Source organism: Etheostoma spectabile, unplaced genomic scaffold (genome assembly GCF_008692095.1).
Source record: "Etheostoma spectabile isolate EspeVRDwgs_2016 unplaced genomic scaffold, UIUC_Espe_1.0 scaffold00018884, whole genome shotgun sequence".
Lineage (NCBI taxonomy): Eukaryota > Metazoa > Chordata > Actinopteri > Perciformes > Percidae > Etheostoma > Etheostoma spectabile.
The window spans coordinates 29,540-37,173 of NW_022604543.1; the positions used below are offsets into that span (position 1 = coordinate 29,540).

At 42.6% G+C, this 7,634-nt stretch overlaps 1 non-coding gene across 1 annotated transcript; it reads right to left on the reverse strand.

The window, feature by feature from the left end:
* Nucleotides 1-2,926: 2,926 nt before the first annotated feature.
* trnal-cag (transfer RNA leucine (anticodon CAG)) lies at nt 2,927-3,009 on the reverse strand. The gene has a single exon. It is a non-coding gene; the product is annotated as a tRNA-Leu (tRNA).
* Between the last annotated feature and the right edge of the window lie 4,625 nt (nt 3,010-7,634).

A 7,634-nucleotide genomic window follows, 5' to 3' on the forward strand; every position in this document is an offset into this window, starting at 1 on the left:
TTGGGCAAGTAGCTTTCTGGTTACTTCTTGACAAATAAAGCAAGTAACCCACACAATGAAACTACTGCGATGGCTGGGATCGAACCCAGGTCAACTGCTTGGAAGGCAGCTATGCTCACACTATACCACCATCGCTAGACAAGACAGTTGTGTCCTTAAATGTTGTCTTTTTCTTTTTCCTTTTTATTAATTAAGGCATTAAGATCAATTCCAAAAGTGAATTTTTTTGCAAAGATTGCAAAGCCAGAAATCTTGGTGAAGTCGTGGACTTAAATTTTAACAGCCACATTAAGACAATTACAAAAGTCAGCCTATTATCACCTTAAGAAATATCAAGGGTTAAAGGACGTATGTGTCAACAGGATTTGGAAAAACTTGGCTATGCTTTCATCTTCAATAACTTTAAATCAAAGCTGAAGACCATTCTTCTTGATGTTGCCTTTCTTTAAATGGTTATTCATTTCTTTAATGTTTAATTTGTATACTGCCCGTAACTTTATTTCTTGTGTTTTATCTGTTTTTATTTTAACTGTTTATTGTTGTGTTTTATCCAACCAAAAGGGAGCATATCAATTAAGCTGACTCTACAGGATCCACAGACACAGTCAGTGCACTACACGATTTCCATTTTGCCCGTGTCTGTAACTACTACTACCAATTGAAAAGTTTATGAACATTTGTCCAAACAGGTATAGCACTGCTTTTCAGCTTGTTGTGGCCGAGTGGTTAAGTGATGGACTAGAAATCCATTGGGGGGCTCCCTGCGCAGGTTTGAAATCCTTCTGACAGCAAAGGCATGCTTTAAGAGTGGTAGCATCCATGACACATCACAGACTATCAAATTGCAGATGTGCATCCATGAACATGTTTGTTATCTCATAGGTACTGGAAGCCACCTGTCACCACAAATGTATCTCTTATCCTTTATTTTCAGTCTGTGTTACAAGATTTGCACTGAACATTGTATTTTCCAGCAGAAAGGCAACAGGTGTGTTACTTTTTTCCCGTGGACAGCCCTGAACAAACCTTGAATCTGTTTTACACACACACACGCACACCACACACGAGTTTGTCCTTTTGGGTACATCCTGTCCACTTCCGGGAGAGGCCTCGCCGAGTCCGAGTACAAATACAGATAATGCTGTACTCGCTCATCCCTAAATTATGTGTTCCTAAAAATTCCATGAATAACTTGTTAAGTTACTTGCCTAGCCCGTTTTGAGAAATATTAGGTATCTGTTATGATACAAGAGGGGAGCATGTCAATCATCATTATATACCATTTTACCAATCGCAAATGTGCCTTCATGAACAATACTGTATTATCTCATAGGTACTGGAAGCAACCCATCTCCACCAATATACACTACCAGTCAAAAGTTTGGGGTCACTCACAAATTTCCATTGCCTCCATTGTAGACAGAATACCAGCTGAGATCAGTTGCATTGTCTTTTTAACCAGGGCAGCAGTTTTCAGATTACATTACGTGCTGACATAATTGCAAAAGAGTTCGCCAATGTTTTTCTAGTTAGTTTTTTTAAATGATATCAGATTAGTAAACAGATGTGCCTTTGGAACATTGGGTGAATGGTTGCTGATAATGGGCAATGTAGATTTGCATTAAAGATCAGCCCCCCTCAGATCAGCTGGTATTCTGTCTATAATGGAGAGAATAAAAATGTTTATGCAACCCTAAACTTTTGACTGGTAGTGTATCTCTTATCATTCATTTTCAGTCTCAATGCCCAGATGTGTTGCAACATTTGCATGAACATTGTATCGCCCAGTGTGGTGTTACAGTGGTGAGCATAGCTGACTTCCAAGCAGTTTGAGACAAAGTGGGTTTGCTCACCACTTGTCCCATACAGGTCATAGTTATAGTAAGTAGACCCACCGTTATTGTTAGTTTAGTTCCTTTTATTAGGTTGCAGGTTTAAACATGGTTTAAAGGTTTCCCTGTATTGATACTTACAATTGTTTGTTCCTTTGCTCTGTTCCACCATGCAGGACAATTGTTTGGGGAGGGGCTGGCCTAAGCATTTCCTGTTTTATAGGAAAAGGGTTGTCAGGGATGACTTACCAGGCCAAACCAAGTAGAGGGGTTTCTTGTGTAGAGGAATGTTATTTTGGTTGTTTTTGGTTATTAAATTAAAAAGGTATGAATAACCCTGACCTGTTTTGTAGTCAGCAGGATAGGAGGGAACTGGTAACCAAGTTCCATAGGTTAAGATATTGCTAGGTATTAATGTTATGGAGTAGATCAACCTGCTTTAGGATGGGATTGACTGAAGCAGTGGGGTGGGAATTGATAACCCTATATAAAGAGCTGGATTTGTGCTCCCGAGGAAACAGGGAGGTGAGGCTGTGCTGCTAGGATCACATGCTTTTTTTTGTTAGTGCTGCTACTTTTTTTGAATGCGTAATTGTTGAAAGTTTGATTATTTAATTGTCTATGTACTGCAGACCACTGGAAATAAATAATCTGGAAACATACAATGTCTGAGTCTGCCTACCTACCACCATCCTAGCCACTCTGGCCAACCCACCACACAGTTGACCTGGGTTTACAGAAGTGCGACTTGCTTCCTGCTTCTTACAGTGCAGATGCTTTGCTGCTTGCTCCTGCCTCTGTTTGCATATTTTTGCTGATAATCTTGCTTTTCCTGGACTATACATTTTTTGGAGACATAGTAGGCTATTGCCATATTTTTAAATTTTTGTGTGTTAGCGAGGCCTACCAATAGCTCAAGGCTGTCCTACAGTGACTTTAGCCAAGACTTTTGTTGGGCTTCCTGTTTGGCCAAGCCTATTGCACTTAAAAAACAACGTGAAAAACAAAGATGCTGTACTTAAATACAAAGAACTGCTAAGTTCTTTATTCACAATATCATGTCTCAGACATTAACTCCGGATGAAAACACTAGTTGTCAGAAGTGGGATTCGAACCCACGCCTCCAGTGGAGACTGCGACCTGAACGCAGCGCCTTGGACCGCTCGGCCATCCTGACTGATCCAGCAAATGTTCAGTAGGACCTGTCTCAAAAATTATAATATAGTGAATGAAACATGTCATGATATAGTAGGTTCTCAGTCATCCATGTCATAGTTAACAAGGGAAGGTTTCTCAACTGTCAGTCCAAATATATGGGCATTCATGGAGACATGGAAGAAAGTCCCCAGGGTGGCAATGTGCTTGAAAATGGCAATACATTGCACGGGATGTGAAGGCAATGTGCAATACAGGCTAAATCCTATGGTGGGAATCAAGATCCACCAATGTTTCTGTCCACAATGTCCACCTGAATCCAGAAATGTCCCTGCCACATGGGGAAAAAGACTGACAATCGGGTCAATATTGTGCAATTATCTTTAAAATATTCAACTGAGTCCACAATATACCTGCCAGATGGGAATAAACGGATAACTTGTGTTCATCGTCTAAACGGTCAATATTTCTGTACAATGCCCAATTGAGTCCAGATGTGTCCTTTTGGTTCCTGATCCATATTGTTACCCATAAGTTCACAACTAGGCCAAAGGCAACTGGACTTGGTAAAAGTCCTCCGCAGAAGTTTTGTCTCTCATCCAGAGACTTCTTTAGTGATTTTTTTGTACACAGAAAGTGTTGGACACAGTGCCCACTCCCCTACCATATCTGACATTGAAAGCTGTGGGGAAAGGGGGGTTCCAAAGCTAAAAGACGTAGAGCAGAAAAATCAGAAATCTCTTTGGATGAGAGACAAAACTTCTGCGGAGGACCATTTACAAGTCCAGTTGCCTTTGGCTAGTTGTGAACTTTTGAGGTAACAATTGATCAGGGGGGGTTGAAGGTGTAGTCTCTCCTTCCTCTCTGATGATGAGGTGTTCTCCTGCATGGATGCTGCTGATGAGAGAAACCAGCAGCAAGGAGAGCTCTGGGACTGCAGCCATTCCTGCTCCGAGGTCCAGGACTACTGACACTGCTGTCAGTCACGTAGCTCAGATACACTCTACACCCCCCGCCCCCCCATCAGCTGATCTGTATCTTCTATTACCAACCATGAGGTCATCAGAGGAAGCGTTGCAGTGTCAGCTCTCTACCCGGTCAATGTCTTTTACACCAGACTACAACCACAGAGGCTCTACATCCAGCGCTATTCTGAGGGGTGTGTGTCTGTCTGTGTGTGTGTGTGTGTGTGTGTCGGTCTGTGTTTTGTGTGTTTGTCTGTGTGTGTGTGTCTGTTTTTGTGTGTTTTTGTGTCTGTGTGTGTCTGTCTGTCTGTGTGCATATGTGAATCTGTGTCTGTGTGTCATCATAATTCTCGCTGCCTTAGGGCAACAACCTAAGGCGGATGTCCAAGCTCCATAGAGATCACGCAGCTGTTGCCATGGTGCTGATATGATTGTAGAAGCTGATTACACTATACTTAGCCTTTATTATTAGACTCATGGTTCATAAAACAAAAACTAAATAAAAAGACAGATACACAAGAACCGGAACCAATAAAGATGGCCGCTACGGTAATCCCATCAGGGGATTGGTATTGCAAAGCACCGGACCTCGGGCCATCTCTGCGAGGTATGAACCTTGAAATAAATGTGTGCCCGTTCTAACCCACTGACCCCCCGGCCACAGACCAATACATTTCTACATCAGATTCCTCAGTGAAGCAGAGCATGGAATAACTCCTGCTGGACAGAACTACACCTGCACTACTCCACCTGGGTTTCCTGAGTAGAAGACGCCAGCCGTCACTAGAAGAGACCCGCAGCTTATTGGAGCTCTTCTTTTGGAACTTAAACCACAAGGCAGCAAGGTAAAAAGCAGAATATGGTTTAAACAGGCTTTTCTCGACAGTGTCAGAACACCAGGAGGACTTCCTGGCGTCCATGTTACACCACACACACACACACACCTGTACACACTCACATCACCCCCACATACATTCTTACGTACACACAACAGAACATATATACACACTCTCACAAGACACAAGACGCTTACACACACACCACACAATTGAGGTCATAACGTAAGTGATTTGGAATTGAATGTGCAGCATTCCCAGTGTATTTATGTTATGGAATTAAAAGCTATTCTAAGGATGATTTTGAGCATTATTCACTATTATTCTGAACACAACTGTACGTAGAAACTCATTTCTGATAAAGAAATTTAAGTCAAATTTGACCCAAAGACAAAAAGGAAAAACAAGTTTTAAACTGAGGACTCAAGCCTACTAGTGGGTACTTGCCATGCTGACTGTTTTTAGTTAATCTCACAGCACAGTGTTGATCCCAAAGTGATCAACTTTTTGATCAATTGTTTTAGTTTTGGGAATGCTTAAAGTAATGGCAAAGGGAAACCCTTGTGCTTCCTGTGCAGATGAAATCATTCATAGCTTAGAATTTATCAGAAGTATGGTAAAATCAGTTCAGTTTAATATCAGCACAGATATAAGTAGGACCATGCAGAAACATGTCAAAGGCACGTCAGGTTGACAAGGTAACAGGCGTCATGTTTGCAGCCTGCCGCCCAGCGTCAGGTTGGCGGCCTGGTCGCCCAGCGTCAGGTTGGCGGCCTGGTCGCCCAGCCCGTCTGGTTGGCGGCCTGGTCCGCCCAGCGTCTGGTTGGGCGGCCTGGTCGCCCAGCGTCTGGTTGGCGGCCTGGTCCGCCCAGCGTCTGGTTGGCGGCCTGGTCGCCCAGCGTCTGGTTGGCGGCCTGGTCGCCCAGCGACCAAATGTTTGTCACGATTTGGCTTCCCCAAATCGTGACAAACACAAGGAACGGAACTGACCGTATGCTTGTTAATGTTATTGGAACAAAACGTTTGCAAGGGAAAAGCCAAACCTTACATACTCAAAAATGTTATCACTCTTTGTCATTTTTCTTCTCTGGCATTGTTGATTATTAGATATTGTAACCACATTAAGTGAGTTGGTTTAGGTCCTGTGTGAATATGGCTGAGACTGATTTACCTGGACTGAATTTGTGAACCTTCTTTTGCATATTCACTGTAAAGAGCCATTACTCCTCCAACTGCCACTACTATTGTTCTAGAGACAATAGGATATACAGTTTTAGATTGCAAGGCAACTGTCCAAGACCAAAGACTACACGGAAATACCTCAAGTGTTCAAAACAGTTTTTAATTTTTTGAAAGTCATGTTTTTGATTACAAATTCCAGCACAGTTGTTCATTTACCATTCAAAAACAAAAGTGCAAACATGAAACACATACACCCAATAGTGTGAGAAGATAGGATCATTCTCAATCCTTTTGTAAAACCTTTGTCCTTTCTTGGAGTATATCCACTATAATACATTCTTAAAAAATTTCATATTTTGCTATGGTTGGGCCTCGTATCCAAACTACTCTGGCAGATGATACTAGTGTTGATGTAGCCTTGGGAAATAATTAGCAGCTGGTAATATAGATCTCCCCATCGGGAATCAAAACCCCCAGTCCTTCCCGTTGGGAGAGGCGGAGGCGACCATCCAAGTTCAGTAGTAATGTGTGGTTTTTGTGTTGGAACAAGTTGCACTGTTTGAAAATAAGCTTTTGAGATGCAAGACCGTCTTCACTTGGGCAGCAATTGGCTTCCAACGCGATGAGAAATCCTGAGCTTTGAGATTTGGAGGGGCTGACTTGGATTCCGAATGCTTGACACTGGACTTCAATCTGCCCCAGTGGCGCTGTAGATCCACTGTTTTGATCAAGCCAACAGAACAACATAATCTGGAAAGAGCAGAAACGGAATTATAAGGTTGACACTCTCCCCACTCCTGCGGCACCTGTGTGACGTTTTTGTTCACGTCCAGGATGTTGTGCTCTTTCAATCGTTGAAATTATTCCCATTTAGGATCAGGAGTTCTCCTTCCATGCTGAACACAGCTTGAGCCAAGGCCCACTTTCCCGAGTAGTCCCACGCGTTCGCCGGGACTTCCTCGAGGCCTTGCATTGTTTAGCTGGTAGAAAAATCTCCCCGGCGGGGAATCGAACCCCGATCTTCCGCTGACAGGCGGAGATACTGTCCATTATACTAACGGGGAATGCCCAGGCTTAATATTTGGCACCTCAAGAATAGGTTGGCGCTATTCCAACATTCAGACCACAGTCAATGCATGTAGAAATATTTAGGTTTCTACATTTTGCTATCATTCAAATCCATGACAAAGCATCTGTGACTGAATCTAGTTTAAAATCTCTATTTTGTAGCTTTTTGAACATTTGCAGTAAATAAAAATGGTGCTTTTTCCCCACAAATATGCAAAATAAATGCTTTTTCGTCAGTTTCCGTAGTGTAGTGGTTATCACGTTTCGCCTACACCGCGAAGGTCACCTGTTCGAAACAGGGCGGAACACTTTTCTTTGTTTGTATTGACCTTCGCACAATCAAACTCTGCGAAGTTAAACTCTCCATGACGTTCACGGAAATCTCCCTGACGTGAAATCGTGGCCAGGCCTACCGAAGTTTCCCCAGTGCAGTAGTCATCACATTCAGAGATTCAGGAATATCCTGTCGAAAATTGATGCAGAAAAATTAGTCACGCATTTGTTACTTCTAAGGCTGGATTACTCCAGTGTCTTTTAATATCAGGTTGCTAAAGAGTCCATAAAGATTCTTCAGCTGATCAGAATGCTGCAGCCGT